This window comes from Erithacus rubecula, assembly GCF_903797595.1.
Source record: "Erithacus rubecula genome assembly, chromosome: 26".
Lineage (NCBI taxonomy): Eukaryota > Metazoa > Chordata > Aves > Passeriformes > Muscicapidae > Erithacus > Erithacus rubecula.
In genome coordinates this window covers 4,959,933-4,977,317 of record NC_136678.1, presented here as the reverse complement: position 1 = coordinate 4,977,317, position 17,385 = coordinate 4,959,933, and the positions used below count along the sequence as shown (strand labels likewise).

At 55.8% G+C, this 17,385-nt stretch overlaps 1 protein-coding gene across 5 annotated transcripts in view; it reads right to left on the bottom strand.

Annotated features, from left to right (window-relative positions):
• Positions 1-14,294, bottom strand: part of PLXNA2 (plexin A2) — a 144,361-nt gene extending 130,067 nt beyond the window's left edge. Inside the window, exon 1 of one of the 5 annotated variants that reach the window (XM_079327268.1) lies at positions 14,184-14,294. The gene's annotated coding sequence lies outside the window, so the exon portion shown is untranslated. Of the gene's footprint in view, positions 1-7,214; positions 7,435-13,785; positions 14,046-14,183 lie in introns of those variants that run through there. The other 4 variants (XM_079327266.1, XM_079327265.1, XM_079327267.1 and 1 more) reach the window with 4 other exon arrangements.
• Between the last annotated feature and the right edge of the window lie 3,091 nt (positions 14,295-17,385).

Here is a 17,385-nt window from a genome sequence, read left to right as displayed (position 1 = left end):
TTGGCCATTTCTTGGTGGCAAGTGGGAGCACAGATGTTGGACCCTCACCCCTCCTGCAGCACATTGGGAATTTTCCTAGGGAGCCTTCCCAAGCACTGAAGCTGCTGCAGTGATTGATGCCCTGGCAGCAGTGACATTCAGGACACATTTGTCAGCTATGGAGGAGACCTTACAATAATTAATAGGGTTTGGGTTTAATTAGACAGAAAGTCTGAGCCAGACTGTCTGATGGAAGCTTCTCCAAGGCCTGGGATGTTTCCAGCATGGATCAGAGGTCTGGATGCTCAGTGCTGCCCTTTGGCCAGGCCACCACAGCCAGAGGAGCCCCAAGGCACCAAACCTCCCCCTGCCCAGCAGAAACCTCCCTGCCCACTCACACAGAGTAGAGAAGCCTTGGCACAGGATTTCCCTGGAGCAAGGAGCTTTGGCACTCCTCCCTGCAGACCCCAGCAGTGCCCAGCAGCCAGAACCACCCAGAGCCTGACCCCAAGAGAAGTTCCTGGCAGCTCAGTGTGAATAATTGGAATTCTGTGACACAGAGCCATGAGGACAGCTCCTACCACCTCTCCTTGGCCTTATTTATTTAATATTTTGACTCCAACAACAATAAGAGCAAGCTGTAAATCACCACTGAGGGGCTGGCTCTGAGGTTTCTCCAGAGGTTACTGCCCCACAGGGATGACAAATAAGCTTTTCCTAAGCTACAACCTGAACTCTTTGGGTTTTGGACCAAAATCCACCTTCCTGGCTCGCCCTGTCCCTGCTCTGTGCCGGCAGGACCTGTGCCAGGAGCTGTGTCCCCCCTGCCCCAGAGCTGCTCATTCCCAGGGATGGCATTTCACAGGCTCAGCAGCGTTCTGAGAAAGAGTTAAGAGGGCAAAACACAGCATTGTGATTATTGCTTCCTCCAGGCCTGGGACAAGGAAGAGGAGGGGAAGAACAGAGCCCAGCCACCAAAAGGCATTTCCCTGATAACAAACACCATCACAGAAATTATGCACAAAAATTTGTCCAGAGCCCAGATATTTGTTTATACAACACACACTGTGCAAAGCTCTCCCCTCCACCTCCCTCCTGTGCACACACATCCCAACAGGTCCAGAGAAACAGAAAATCCAGGCAGGGCCCTGCCCTGAGCCCCACATTTGGAGCTGCAGCTTGGAGGACAAGGACACAGCACATTTGGTGCCACACCTGGATTGTCCCAAATTTGCTGGACAGGTCTGGACAAGCTGTGCTCCTCAGCCCCCATCCCCAGGGAGATCCAGCTGTGGCTGTCACCCAGCTGTGCCTCACAGCTGGAGTCATTTAACCCAGCAACCCCACAGGGCTTCCAGGAAAACCCATAACCGAGCCTGGACACCTCTGAGCAGGAATGAGACACCTTCTCCTTCCCCTGTGCTGACACTTGACACCTGCTCTGAGAAACCACAGCTGGGCCTCCAGAGCACTGCTGAGAAACTGCTCATAAATTACCTGCTTGGAGAGGGGAGCTGGGCCAGGAGGATTTTATTCCCCAGGCAGTCCCTGAGGACAGGCTGGTGACAACCTGACATGCTGGGGCACAGAGCAGGACACAGCCTGACTCTCCTGGCTGCTTTTCACACCAAGGGGAAATTTAACACTTCTGAAGTTTCATTGCTGCTTCAGTCAAGTTTTGGGGAGACTCAGCTTTAGCCAAACCTGTGTAAACAGGTCAGTGGCTTGGGTAATGTTGAAAGAGTGAGAGTTGGACAGAGAGCTGTGGGTGGCTAATGCAGGCTCCTGCTGCAGGGTCCAGCTGTTGGAGCCATCATTCCATGGTGCTGCTGTAAACAGCCCTCAAGGACTCCCAGAAACACAATCCACAACCCCTCCAGCCAATCTAGAGCACTTTTATGTGCCTCAGAAAGTGTTTTTTCTGGTTTCCTACCTGAGTCCTGATGGACTGGGCTTTATCCACCTCTCCACCGGTGCACCTGAGCATCGTTTGATTATTCATGGACTTTATTCCCAACAAAATGGAATTTAATGGCTGCTGACCTTAGGTGCAAGCAGATTAAACGATGAAATGATTTGCCCAAGGCTAAGCAAAAGGTCCCAGTGGCAAGGCAGGGAGCTTTATCTCCCGAGCCTCAGCCCAGCTCTGTGTCCCCAGGTGACATGCAGCTGCAGTTTATTACAAGAGAATATTACAGAGCAGCACGAGGGAGGATCACAGAGCGGCCACCGAACTGCAGGAGGAAAATAAGCAGCAGCTTCTCCTGGCCTCACTCCAAGCACACCACAGGCAAGTGAAGAACCCCAGCTTCAAATTAAATGGGTCCCCAGCCACTCCATTAAACAGAAATCCTGCAACAGAGCTGCTTTGGCTGTGCCAGCCCCTTGCAGTGAGAGGGGTTCGTTATCCCCTCTGGCAGCCAGATGGATTCACACAGTAGCCCAGTGCTGTTACCTAAGTAAACCAAGAAATGGGACATTTGTTAAAATGAGGTTCTGGGATGCTCAATCCCCAGCTGTGCAGCGCTGGGTCTCTCTCAGCCAGCGGTGCTGGAGTTGTGGGGAGCACAGCAGGGTCTGTGACACCCCTGGGCATGTTTGGGGTTCCTGGGGGGGGGTGGGGGTGTTCCCTGCCCTCCAGCATGGGGTTATCAGCTGGGATCAGCAGCCAGCCAGCCCCACAGCCCAGGCCATGTGCTGTCCATGCCTGGGAGGGCAGTGCAGGAGCAGGGAGAGGCTCATTGCTGCTCCCTGCCCAGCACCAGCTCCCTTCCTTCCACCTTCCAGTGCCAGCCCCAACACCAGCACTCCCACAAACACAGGAGGAATCATCACCCAGGTGCCACTCTGGATTTGGGAAGGCAGAACACGACTGCAAAACCTCTTAAATGAACAGGGAAAACAAAGCAGACACATAATGCAGGACAGGGGCCACACAGCACTGAAGAGCCCTCAGAGCTCATTTACCAGCCCTGTCCTGCTGGAAGGGTGGGCTGGGAGCTGCAACCACCACCAGCTTCAGAGCCACCCCAAGGAAATGCCTGTACCCCCCTAAGCCTCTCTGCCAGGGCTGGCTGCCCTTCCAAGGGCATCCCTCGGGTGCTTGGTTCTGTTTTTGGCAGAGTTTTGAGGTGCTTGAACCCTGGGAAGGATGAAACAGCTCCATGCCTGCCCAGTCTGCTCCACCCAGCACCAGAAGTGGCTCAGAACCAGAGGGTGATGCCTGGCTGTGGGCAGGGTCTCCCCATGGCTAGGAGTCAGGTCTGGGGGGTCCCAGGTGCCCCCAACCTCGCTGAGGTCCAGGAGAGGACCCCAAAGCTGGAGCCCAAAGCCTGGAGCTGTGTTCCCTCAGCTGAATGTCACCTCCTCTCCCAGAGTGCTGGGGCATCAATGTCTGCCTGAGAGTGGCTCCTTCACACTCGTGTGCTCCCTGCTCCTCTGCCCTGCTTTTCAATTTCAGAGCTCTGGCAGATCTCTGATTAATTCAAGCCTGTTTAATAACCCTTCTGTTTAGATGAAACGAGCTGTCTTGTTTTCTTTATTTTTAACACTAACTCTCGTTTCTTTGCTAAGGATCTCTGTCATTTGAAAACTTCTCTCTCTCTCCAACCAAGCTGATAATAAATGGAGAAAGCAGCTGCTGACGTCCACGTCTGACATCAGCCAGAAGGTCTGAGGATAAAGAGGGGCTGGACACTTTGATGGATGAGATATCCCAAAAGCCTGAGCAAAAGCAGGAACTTTACAAATCCCTGTGCAGCTCAGATCAGAGCACAAACACCAGGACTGTGGGGACAATGTGGGTGACAGCAGGAGACACCAGGGAGCTGCAGCACCCACACTCCTCACCCAGAAAGGGTTGCTGAATTTCTGCCTGTGGGGGTGGAAAATATCCATGGAAAGCCCTGGGAGCTGCTGCTGCTCAGCTGTGCCCCACACTGTGCCCCTGGTGTGACAATCGATTGGCCATGGGCTGCTCCAGCTGCTCCCAGCACCCACAGCCTCCCCTGCTCCTGTGGCTTCCCTTGTCACCTGCTCTGCTGGGACATCCTCACCCCACAGGGTCCCCTGGCCACTGCCCAGCCCCTGCCCATCCCACCCAAGCCCAGCAGGAGTGACCCATGCCAGGAATTCCAACAGGAGCCTCTCAGCTGCCTCTGCCTCCCTGCATTTCACAGCTGCACTTGTCTGGAGAGAAACTGAGTCACTTCCCCCCCCTCCAGATCCAGCCTGTGGGATGGGCTCCAATAAATCCTTCAAGGATGTGTGAGGCCACATTTCAGCAGGGTGAAGTGAGCCTGGCTGCCCTGAGAGCCCCTCAGCACCTCTGGGTTCAGCTCTGCTGCAGGGACAGGTCCCACCCTGTCCCCAAATCCCCAGGGCACTGCTTTGGATGGACCAAAGGCACCCTGAGGGGACACATCACCAAGATGGGCCAAGAACTGACCCAGAATTTCCTGCATTCCATAGAACACACAGAGGGTCCCACAGGGAGAGAAGCTGCAGCTGAATTTGTGGAATTTGTGTAAGGATTCCTTTGACAAACCCAAGGACTCATCACAAAACTCCAAAAACACACCAAAACAACTTGTGAGAGCCAGTGCACCTGCCTCAGCTGGTTCAGTTTTACAAATCCCCCCTTTTCAACCACAAACTCTTTCTCCAGATCCCCAAAACATCCCCACAAATCTCCAGGATGGGGGGAGGGCAAAGCCAAAACTCAACAACTGGAGCTGTCTCTGGCCCTCAACCTGTGGAAGTTTCACCAATGAGATACTTGGCCAAAAAGAACTTCCCAGATGTGAGAAAACTGATGATTTTGGAAAATCCAGGAGCACTTGAGTGCTGCTCCTTTTCTCTTTGCTGAAGCCAGAAGCAAAGACCAGCTGAGTTACACTGAGGATCACAAGACTTTTAACCAAATGATCCCACACAGATGAGAACAAACTGAATGACAAGGAAATTAATATGATATCCCCTTCAGTAACACGATGGCTAAAGCAGATAATCTGCCCAAGTGTCATGTTTATAATGGGAGTTTGCAGAGAATGAAGCAGGAATTCACAGGGATGAACAAATGAGCCAATATTCTGCTTCTTCTCATGTTAAAATTTGCAGTTTGGGATAAAAATAATCGGGGTTTTTTAAAATCTTGGGAAGAGAAGGAAATTAGGCCAAAATTGTTTGGTTTGCAATAGATGTTTGCAGCTGAGAGGGTGTGAGAGCAGGTTCTGCTGGGCAAGGTGAGCTGCCCAAAGCCCTGTGCCAGCAGGACTCACCCCAGGGAGACCATTCCTGTACTAAAAGTCAATTAAATCTCATTTCCATGACAGGATTGACACAGAGCTCATTGGTACAAGTGTGTGAGGCAGTGAATGGGTAAAATCCAACACATTCAGAATTCACACTCAGAAGTGAAAAACCCCCTCTGCAAATTCACTGATTCCACCCAACCTGTCCCTCCTGAGGCCAAACCACCCAGTGACCCAGCACCCTGCACTGGGCTAATTTATTTTTATTTTTCCATCTAACCAAGTTACACAACACCCTTGGAAGTCCTCACAAGAGCCTCTGCTTTTGTTTCTCCCCAGGAGTTTGTTCTGGCACTGCTGAGCTGAGCCCAGCACAAGCCGTGGCCACCTCGGCTCCAGGGAGTTCATCTGGTGGAACCGATGGGACCGACTTGTCCCTGCCACACAGAACTTGTCCCTGTCACACAGAACTTGTCCCTGTCACACAATTCCTGCCCTGAAAAACAGAGTTACACAAGCTCTTGCAGCAGCACCTCATTATGGCCCAGGGGACAAGCAAGGGGCTGCTGCCTCTCTCTCCCTGCGAGTTTGGCCCGAGCTCCTCGGTTGCCATGAGATTTTTAAAGACAGTCTGGACCTGCCACCACTGAGCAGGCTTTGAACACAATTCCTGCTCCAGGAGGCTCTTCAGTGGAGCCAAACACTCCAGGAGAGGGCTCGTCCTCCCTGCTGCTGGAATTAACTCCTTGAGAACTGCAAGGAAACGTCACAGTTGGGACAGAAGGAACCTGCAGCGCTCCTTCTTCTGCCACAGCATCCCCCAGCCAAAAAAATTCCTGGGGATGTTTTCCCAGTCCAGTCTCACAAGGGATGATGCCTCTGATGTCAAATTCATTTGGAAATCCAGAGGGGCAGGCAGCAAAAGTCAGGAGTTTTGGAAGATTTAAGGCAAATACAAAAGCGTTTCTCGTTTCAAGGTGGACTTTGAAAAGCTCTTACTGTCAGTTTGCTTACTCTGGGTTTGTCATGGAATTACAGAATGGTTTGGGTTGGAAAGGACCTGAAATCTCATCCAGTTCCAACCCCCTGCCATGGGCAGGGACATCTTTCACTGTCCCATGTTATTCCAAGCCCTGTCCAAGCCTTGGACACCTCCAGGGAAGGGACCTTTAAGGTCTTTTCCAACCCAAATCATTCCTCAGTTCTATGTTTTGACTCCAGATTTAAAACCTGAGAAATGGTGCATTTTAAGCATAAAAATATTTGAGGCAGTGAGGAAACCTCCAGGCACGCTCCCTTTTCCTCCCCACCTCTTCACACTTCCATTAAAAATCAAAAGGAAATTCACAGGCTATGTTTTTTTGTTTTTTTTCTTTTGGTTCAAATAACATTCCAGGCTGTGACATAAGCCAGCAAAGACAGGAAATATGATCATGAGGGCACAGCTCCATCCTCTGCTCCTGTCACTGAGACTTTTTGGGGACTTGGCAAATGACTGAGTAGAGGAGACAGCCGGCGTGTTTTATGGAGTTGAACTGTAACATCCCTGTTCCGCAGCCAACTCCCCGTTCCTCTGCTCTGACACCAATAAATCTGCCCAGCCATGGGGAACAAAGCTCTTCACATGAGCTGGCCACACATGAACCCCTCATATTTGGCTACCTGAGCAAGCACCCAGCCCCTGGGCTCTGCTGTGGGTAAATGTTCCCCAAAAAGTGGGAAAATGCTGCTTTTAGTGCCTTCACCTGGGGGGTTTAACCCTGCCACCAACACACTCACATTCACCACAGCTTTCTCAAGTACCAATTCCCAGAATCTCAGCCTCCCATTCCTGGGGGGAAATTGCCACTTTGGGCTGGAAGGAAAACCCTGCCAAGGCAAACCCTGAGAGCCCAGACACCGCCACGCAAATCCAGACAGCTCAGAGCCTCCTTCCAAGTGCTGTTCAAGGATCAACCTCAAAAAGTTGGAGCACAAACTCACTTTTTGGAAGCTCATTCCCAGGTGAACAAACCAAAGCAGGGAGATTCAGGAGCACCTGGAAAGCACCTCCAGATTTCTGCCCTTCTCTTGCTGGACGCACACGAGGGACGGCCGCGGGCTCCCACCCGGCAGCAGAACCGCCACGGAGGAGGAACTGCACATAAATCTCGCTGGCAGGAATCTGTTCCCAGGCTGGCTGAGCCTGGAAATGACAGGAGGAACTTCTTCCACGCTGAGTCAGGGAGTGACGGGGCCGTGGTGGCCGCGCTTCCTCCCCGGCGCGCGTCAGGAGCCGGTGGCAGGGCCAGCGCTGCCTCGCAGCTTTCCTGTTTTCCTGAGCCTCCCCAGACAGGGAAACGGGGCTCCAGAGCCTGGCACTGCAGGGGTTAAACTGCTGCTGTGGCTATGCTGCCAGAGCCATGCAGGAGCTGCAAGGAAAATGAGGATTTTGCTTCACCTTGTGCAGGTACGCACCTGGAGTGGCCTCTCCAAGGATTGTCGCTCTCTCATCCACTGCTCCTTCAGTGGGAAAATGGGATTGGATTTGTCTGTGTGTCCCAAGGGCTTCCCCACACAGAGCCCAGCGTTCCCACTGCTGATCCCCATGCTCAGGGCAGGTGGTCCAGCCCTGGGAGAGCCCTGCCAGCCCCTCCAGGTCACCAGAGGCACAGAGGTTGGACCCACACTCAGCCCTCCCTTCCCTGAGCACTCTCCTGCTCACACGGATTATTCTTGCTGTGGTCTCCCACAGAGGCTCCTGCCTGTGCTGCCCCAGGATCTGGCTGGGCTGGGACACAGGGACAGTGCTGGTGGCTGTCACACTCACAGGGACAGCTCACAGTGCTCCCCACTGCTGACCCAACACCCACTCACCACACTCAGGCCAGCCAGGCTGGACCTGCCCTTCCTGTCCAGCTCCAGCCCTGAGACACTGGGCTTGTGTCCCAGCCCTGAGCCCCACAGAGCCCCATGGAGTCCCACAAAGCCCCACAAAGTCTCACAAAGCCCCACGGAGTCCCACGGAGCCCCACAGAGCCCCACGGGACCCCTGCTCCCAGCACAGCCCCAGGGCAGCACTGGGGAAGCAGCAGCAGCAGTGGGAGGAGAAGAGGTGAGAGGTCAGGGCAATATTTACTCAGACGTCACCTTTCACTTTTATGAAGTGGGGAAACGGTGCTGCAGCAGGAAAAGGGCTGCGAGGGACGTTCCTGGCTGGGAAGCTGCTGACACGGCGAGCACAGCACGGAGTTGGCTCCAGAGAGCCGGGCTCTGGCTGGGACAGACCCTGCAACCCACCCGGGGCTGGGGATGAGCTCCCAGGCTCCATCTGGGAACGGCTGGACAGGCAGGAGCTCTGCAGAGCCTCTCCTGGGTTTGGGATGACAGCGGGGTCATCCCTGCACACTGAGATTTTTAGGAGCTCGCAGGTGACGTGGAGCACGGGATCAGCTGGAGCACAGAACTTCCACAGGGGAAGCTCTTGGAAGAATCTTCTTCAGCAAGTGGGGAGATGGAGCTGAGGGTGCCCCTGGCACGGAGCTGCTCCCAGGGCAGTGCCAGGCAAGGAGGGGCAGGGCTCTCCCAGGCTCACTCTCCCCATGCCTTCGGAGATCATCTGGACTTTTTATAACGTGACTCTGATGCCTTTTATCTCCAGCTCTGAATGCAATTTTAGCCCAGGCAAAGCGGGATTAAATTTTCATAGTAGGATACATTTATCTCGCTTTTCACCCCCTCCATCCCCCCCCCCTTCCCAGGTCGATTTCAGCCAAACAGAAGCTGCGATTACAGCGAGAAACATGAGATGGGCTCTGCCTGATAAGAAGGGGAGGGCTCCTCTCTCCCAGCACCTCATTCCTGGCAGCTCCCCGTGCCACATCCCGGTACCAGGCCCCTCCGAGCCCCCCCGGATCAGAATTCCCGCCCCAGCCCCGCAGCATCTCAGCTCCATCCCCGACACGTGTTGCACCCGTGCGCTCGGCAGAGCAGCGCTTCCTCGGGAAAGGAAGCCCCACCTCGCCCCACCCGAGCAGCTCCGCTCGGACACACGGACAAGGAGTGAGGACACACGGCCACAGCCGGCCTGGACCACCCGAAAAGCACCAAAACCCTCCCGTGCCCCCTCCAGCCCTGCGTTCAGCAAAGCTCCGGGGCAGATTTCCAGCCCCTGTCCCCATCGCCACCAGCCAGAGGCTGCAGCTCAGCGCAGCTCTGCTCCTTGCTGGGTTTATGTTCGGTTTTTAGTTGGATCCAGAGGACCCCTCTAGTGGGATGAGGAGGAATTTCAAGCCCACATCCCACCCCCAATTTCCACCCCCGTGATGGCTGTGGGGCCCAGGGTGGGCGCTGAGCTGCCATGGGGAGCAGCTCAGGAGCTCCTCAGCCCATTTTGCCATTTCTCCCACCGGAGGTGAAGCCAAAACCAGGCTGAAATGTGGATTCCAGGGAGGCAGCGCAGGTGGGGAGAACCGGAGGAAAGAGAAACACGACAGAGGCATGAGGATAAATCCCTTCACAGCCGCAAAAGGAGATGGCTTCCATCACCAAAACACCTTTAGCCACAAGGAGCCACCCGGGCCGCGTGTGTCACCGGGCACTCAGCGCTGCTGGAGGTGCCAGGGCCACCCTGTGACCCAGCAGCGTGTGGGGACAGCCCGAGTCTCCCGCAGGAAACCCATTTATTTCCACTGCAGACAGCGGCTCTGAGCACAAGGCCAGCGCGCTGCCCTCAATCCTACTTTTGTTCCTGCCTCGCTCCGCACCATCAGGTCCCCGCGCACCAAGAGCCCGTGGCTGTGGCACCGAGAGCGGCTGTGCCCTCGTCCTGCCCGGGACAGAGCTGGCACCGGCGGCAGGATCTCCCCGGGGATGCTCCGGGGATGCTCCGGGTGACAGCGACACTCCAGCTCCGCCAGCCCGGCTCAGCCCGGGAGGAGTTGTGAGCACCTTTCCCCCCTGGTCCCCCCTGCCCTCGCCTTTGCTGTTGTGGCGGTGGCCTCCCAGCCAAGCTGGTTAAGAGATTAACACTCTAAAAACCACATTTACTCTAATTAGCCATGAAATCTTTGTAACTAAGTGAAAAAATATTTCCCTTGAGGGATTTTTTGTCCATTCATCACTGTTTGAATTGCCAGGGAGGGGGGGACGAGAGAAAAAACCCTCAGATCTAATGAATTAATAGCAGAATGCCCTGGGGGAGCAGCGGCTCCTCCACAACACGGGCACCTCAAAGGGGGCTTTTCACAGCTCGCCGAAGGGACGCTGCTGAATTATTTCGAGTTAACAGACTGTAACAGCTCTGCTCCCGCTTGAGCCGGGCAGCTTGGCCAGCGCTGCGCTCCTCCCTTCCCTTCCCTTCCACGGGGACGGACAGACGGACGCTGTGCCCGGCCAGCTGGGTGCCCCTGCCCTGCAGACAGCCGGGGTGGGGACACACAGGGCACTGCTGGCAGCGCCACCAGCGCCCCCAGTTCCTGTTGTAACGGGAAAAACATTTCAGAGTTAGGTAGGAGGGGAGGCAGAGAATCTTGCCACAACTTAGGCCCATAAATATTTCATATCGCTGGAAGAAGAACGATTATATTCCTGCCAGCACTTTTCTTGTGTATTTTAAATGTGTCACCGCCTTCTACTTTCTCCCCCGTTTGTGTTTCTTGTAACAGGCCCATGAAATAAAGATTAGCTGAATAATCAAGAGTGTTTAGAAATGTGAAGGGGCCTGTCTCAGGAGCACTGCGTGCTCAGGTTCATCTTTCTCCAGGTTTTTCCCCCCCCCTCGCCTGTTTTTAAGGATGCCAAAGGCAGATGGGGGAGTGCGGTTTGCACAGGGTGGGAGGGAGCGGGGATGGGAGAGCGGCGAGCACGCAGTGCCCCGTCAGAAATGACAGGCTCAGTGCCTGAGGAGCAGGGGGGCACTCTGCCCCATTACATATTTATCGTTCCGGCTGCAGAGGGGCCAATTAAAGCAGCTTGATCACCGCCGTGTTCGAGCAGCCGCGGATGTGCTGGGAGAGGCGGGATGAGAGGGGCAGGTACGCACATTCCTGTTGGGATGTGCTGCAGTCCCTTCTCCGAGAGCCACGAACCAGCCTCAGAGAGCAAAGGTGCCTCTGTTCCCTCGGGACATCATCCCTTGGTGAATAAAAATGCTTCTGCTCCCCCAGGACATCATCCCAGAGACACAAAGGTGCCCCTGCTCCCCCAGTTCATCTCTCATTGAACAAAGGTGTCTCTGCTCCCCCAGTTCATCCCTCAGTGAACAAAGGTGTCTCTGCTCCCCCAGTTCATCTCTCAGTGAACAAAAGTGTCTCTGCTCCCCCAGTTCATCTCTCAGTGAACAAAGGTGTCTGTGCTCCCCCAGCAGAGCGTCACGTTGGCACCCAGCAGCCAGCCCAGCTTCCCACCTTCGGCTCCTCACCACTCACGCACTTTCTAAATATCGGCTTTGCTTTCTCTCCCAGTTCAGCTCCTCATCTCAGCTGCCCACGGCATGAGACAGTCTGCACCTACATCTGCCCTAGCTTTTGGGCAACCTTTCCCAGGCATGCTCGAGACTCCCACATTTAGCTGCAACAGGAGTTCCCTAAGTAAGTTCTGGAAAACCTCGTGGCGGCACCTAAATGGGAGATGTCGGGAAGAGCCTGCAAATCACACATTTCTCCGAGACTCCACGGGGTCTGCCCGGCAAACTGCTCCAAATGTCATCTCCATTTAGCTGCTTTGCGAGCCAATTTGTCACATCCTAATGCAATTTGCTGAGGAGAGTTAAAGAGCACAGGGCAGGAGCAGCCACCCCTTCCTCCTGTGGGCTCCCGCAGCCAAACAGCGTCTGCAGTTCCCCTCTCGCACCCATCTGGAATTTCCTTCTGCCGGGAAGCAGGGGAGGCTCGGGGTTCATGCAAAGAATAAGGCAGAGCAGAGGAAGAGGTGCTTCCATCGTGCTGGTGGATTCTGTGCAGCTCTTACGCAGCATCTGCTACCTGCTTCCACCGCACCGACTCGTTCTGAGCCGGGAGGGGGGGGAACTCCACAATTAATTACATCAAACAGCACCATAAAAACAATGAGGAGTAAATTGGGTTACTTTATCTTCTTGCAACAAGCGCTGGGGATGTGGTTGGAAGAGTTGGGAGGGATGGCTGCCTTGCCTGATAAGCCATTTCACAAGTGACACCGTTGGGTCACGTCCCTCTCTGCTCGCACCAAGCTCCTCGAATCAAAGCTGCCTTATCTGGTCCCCTGCACCACCCACCCCAAAATTCCACATTTGAGCTTTGAGGGTCCTCAAAGTGACAACAAATGGCAAAAGGACAGCAATAAAGACCAAAAAAGCACCGTTGAGTTCTAAAGGATCTAACACCTCTGTGTTAAAGGTAAAAAGCCAAACATCTGTTCCGAGGATGGCACAGATTCTTGCGAGGCATCTGTCCCTCAGCTGTAAGTAGGTCATGTCATCCCACTTTAGTCACCGTTATCAATGAAGCCATCCAGAGCAGAGGGACAGGACAACGTCCCCAGCTCAGCCGAGGTCTATCGAGTACACTGAAGCCACCAGTGAAGCATCAAGTGCCCAGCAAAGAGCAGGAGCAGCCTCTGAGCAGCGGTTTCGCATCATGGCACTGTGAGAAGTTCACGTTCCCTCACCCCCAAGCCTCAGCTGCTGCTTACAGACGCACAGGGGATTTTTTTTTCCCTCTGCCACTTACTATTCACCTCGCTTAAAATTAACCTATTGACTTTCTGATACCCCTTAGAACACAGATTAATTGAACATCACTCACTTCACCTCTAGGAACGTGCGAGTATTGGCCATAGCGTGAATGGAGACAAAGCCGGGAATGCCTGACCGTGCCAGGTTAAACGGAGGTCACAGCCGGCGAGGACAGCTCGCACAGAGCAGCCTGGGCTGTCACCGACACCCTCCGACAGCTCCGAGGCTGCGGAGACCGGGACCGCCACCCGGGACTTGGGATTTCCCTCAAGGGAGCACAAGTGCATTCGGCATCTCTCCCCTCATCACCGTCCAAAAAGGGTCTCGCGCGGATTTAGGAAAGTTTTAGTGGGGATTTTATGTATTTCCCTCTAAGATTCAGGGGTGTTTTCCAAAAAGTGCCTCCTTGCTAGCAGGAACTTTTTATGGAGATGAGTTTATCCCGCTGCATTGGCTCCAGAGCGTGACTGAGCGGTACCAAGCGGCCGCAGAATTAACGAGGAAGCAGCGATGTCTAACGGGAACGCGGAGCAGCGCGGGGAGCGAGCGGGAGCTGGATTCCCTGGAACCGGGCAATCGGAAGGGTTCCTCCATCCCTTCCCCAGGCACCTCCGGCATCTCCGTGCAGCTCCGCGGGCACGGCCGGGACCGGCGGGGCCGGAGCCTCCGGGCACCTCCCCGCGCTCTGCAGCCCCCGGTGCCACCCGCAGCCCCCCGGTGCCACCCGGCTGGGGCAGCTGCGGGCGGCACGGCCACAACGACCCCGAGCCTCCTCTCCGCATCCTCCGCCGGGGGATGCCCACCCCGGGAAACCCCCGCACCCCGGCGGGCAGCAGCCCCTCGCCATCCGCCGACACTCACCAGCCCCCGGCGCTCCGCTGCCGCCCGCCTCCCGGCTCAGCGCGGGGGGATGCAGGCGGCCCCCGGCACCATGGAAATCCGGGGCCGGGCGGCCGCCGCTGCCCGCAGCCCCCGCTCCGCCTCCCCCGGCGCGGCTCGGCTCGGCTCAGCCCCGCCGGCCTCTCATCGCCTCCGCAGCCGCTGCCCGAGTGCGGCGAGCGCGGCTGGGCTGCGCTGCGCCCTCCGCGGCATCCGCCCGCCGCCAGCCCGGGCGCGCTCCCCGCTCCGCGCCAGCCCCGCGCCCGGGCGCGCTCCCCGCGCCGCTCCCCGCCCGCCCCCGCGCCGCTCCCGCCCCCCGTTAACCCTTCCCAGCCCCGGAGCCGACAGCGGGGCTCGGCACCCCCTCCCCACCTCCTCACCTGCGCCCCCCTGTCCCCGCAGAGCGGCTCCGCGCTGGAACAAAGCCCCGCAGCGCCCGGGGCAGCCTCACCGAGCGGGGCTGCGCCGCCCGGCCCCGGCACAGCTGTCCTGAGAAAGCCCCGCAGCTGCCCCGCAGCTGTCCCGCCCCGAGGGGTGCAGGGAGCGGGGCTGTCGGGTTCTGTCCCAGCTCGGAGCCCCTGCGCACCCCTTGGCTTCAGGTCTGGTGGCAAGAGCGACACCCGAGCTCTCCATCGCTCGGTTCCCCGTCTCTGGAAGGGGTTGGCAGCCTGGTGCTCTGCCAAGGCCGGGTGACCTCCAGCGGAGCTGGACCTGGGTGTGTGCTGCAACACCCCTGAAGCCACTGACCCCCACACCTCCTGCCAAAACATGCCAGAGCTCAGCCATGGCCAGCTGGGACAGGTGCCCAGTGACCACTTGCTGCTGGAACCAGGGGACTCCTCCTGGGTGGTTCAACCACAGAGCCACGACTTGGCCTTCTCTGCTGCCTTAGAGAGACACCTGGAAGCTGCAGGACAAAGTGAGGAGCATCTGCCAACACTCCACACCCCACCGGCAGCAGCCCACAAGGGTTTGGGAACACCTGGAGTCAGGGAGGAAAAGCCAGTGCCAGTGCCACAGCAGGACATTCTGCTCCTGAAAGCTGAGAGCACCACAGTCCAGCTGACCTGAGCCAGCCAGGGGCATGGGAATGATTCCGAGGAGTGCAACTGGTGGAGGGGATCAATACCATGATGGATTGCTGTTTGCCAGATCTTGTCATGGGGAATTTTTTAACCATTTTTCTATTACACATTGGAACAGTCGCTAGAGAAAATCAGAGCCATCATCCTGGGCCTCCTCCACAGCAAACCAGAGGGACTAAAGCAACCCAATCTCCTCTTACAGTTCCCCTCCAGCCCAGCCTGTGTCACCCTCACTGCTGTCACCATGGCCACAGAATGGCCTCGCTGCATTTCCTCTGCCTGGTGCAAGACCCTGCAAGAGCAGGTTTGGGTGGGAAAAGGCACCGTTGCTGTTTTGCTGTTTGCCCCTGTGGAGGATTCAGGAACCCCTAATGGGAAGTCCAGCAGGGAGCAGATCCAGGTGCCAGCCTTCCCCCTGCCCTGGGGGTCAGAACCAGCCCTGCCCTGCCTCAGGGAGAAACCACAGGTTGGTTTCTGGTGTTCTGCCCCATCCCAGCACCATCTCCATCCCCTGCAGAGCCCTCATTGGAGCAGAGCTTCCTGCACAGCATAGCCAGGCATCCACTCGCACAGAAAGAGTCCCCTGGACCTCAGTGCAGCTCCAGGGCTGGGGCTTTGACAGCCTGGAGAGATCCCCAGGCTGATCTCAGCTCAGGAGAGGCAGCAGAAGGCACTCAGTGGATGGCAGCATTGGTTCCTGAGCAAGCTCTTCTCTCTCCCACTCTGTTCCCAGTACAGCTCCTGTGCTGCTCATTCCCACAAGCAGAACCAAATCCCATTGCAAACCCATCTTTGGATAAATGCAGATTCCACTAATGCAGCTCCTCCTGGTGCAGAGCCTTCCAGGGCAGGACAGAGTGTCCCCACAACCCTTCCTCCCTTCTTTTCAGGCCTGTGTCTGCATCCTGCCTCCTGTTTATTATTTATTGATGGTCACTTGTGCTCCTGGATGCAGAGACTGTTTCCAGCTAATTATCACAGCATTGCTGGGCTGGGGAGCAGCCCCAGAGCTGCAGCACAGCTCCTGCAGGGGCACCTGAGCCAGGGGCTGTGCCAGCATGTGGGGAGTGGCACAGAGCAGGGGGATTCAGGGGGGATGTGCTGCCAGGCTGAGGAGCTCTGTATGCTCAGGGGGGATGTGATCCCCGGCTGAGGAGTTTTTTCTGTGCTGTAAATGGGAGTGAGATTTGTGCTGAGCCAGGTGTTGGGGCACTCAGGCACAGTCCTGAGCTCCACACAACCTCTGCACATGGTTTCTTATACACCTCATGGTACCAACACACAGAGACACGAATTTAACAGCCAGGAGAGCAGGTCCTGGTCCAGGACTGACATGCCCCTCTCCTGTTCCCAAATCTGGGGACAGAACAGGCCCTTGGACCTGCCTGCAGTGCCAGCTGTGCCAGTGGCCACTTCCTTGGCAGCTGAGGCACCAACACAGGCACACAGAGCTTGGGAGGAGAAACCAGGAGCTCAACAGCTGCTGGCCAAGCAGGGGGATACAAAACCATCTCTGAGCCCTTGGCAGGAACTCCTTATCCCTGTTTTCTGAGCCAGGGCTCACCCCCAGCACCCTTTTTCTGAGGTGACAAAGCAGCATTTAAATAGCTGGGAGCAAAGCACGGGGGAAAGTGTTTGGAGCCTGTACCATAATTTTTCTTTGTCTGTATCTTTGATAAGCGCCTTTGCTTCAGAGCGGGGGGGTCACGATTCTGTCTGGTCAGGAGCATTTCAAGCCTCCCACCTTCCCATTTCCCCAAAGTGCAGCATTTCCTCGGTGCCAGACCCCAAATCAGCGTTTGCCCCACTCCTGCCACTCCCAGCACAACAAACCGGAGCCAGCGCTCCCCGGACGGGCACAGCAGGCAAACAGCGGAGGGGAAAGAACCTTTTCCCCCCATTCCCGAGGGGGGCTCGGGCTCGGGCAGCACGTCCAGGCGGCGATTTCGGCGAGCAGCGGCTGTGCGAGGCCAAGAGCACCATCTATAGGCACCGTCTATAGGCGCCGACAGCTCCCGCTGCCAGCCCCGCACCAACCCGCGGCTGGCTCATCATTATTCAGCACTAATCACTACAATAGAGGAATCATAGGCAGTTATTTAGAAATGATTGTTTCCCCTCAGTTATTACTTATGACAGTGAAAGGAAGTATCAAATAGTCAAACCCACATGTATATGGGAAGCTGAGTGAAGGATCAATGGGAATTTAACCAGCACTTTGCACTATTCTTCCTTTTTAGAAGAACCTTGTCAAGTGATTTTTTTTTTCTCTTCTGTTCATAATGTCTTCTTGGAAAATAAAAAGGATTTTTCTTTTTCTAGCGCTCCTTATCCCTTCCTCTCCTCAGATTTTCCTGTAACTCTGAGCTCTGGCTCCTGCCTCTGGATCTCCTGGTTTGAACTGAGCTGAAATTAACTCGGCTTTTTCTTTCTAAAACAAACTCTGGTTTCATTAAGTGCAAGGGCAGGAGAACAGAAAGACTCCAAATCCTGAGTT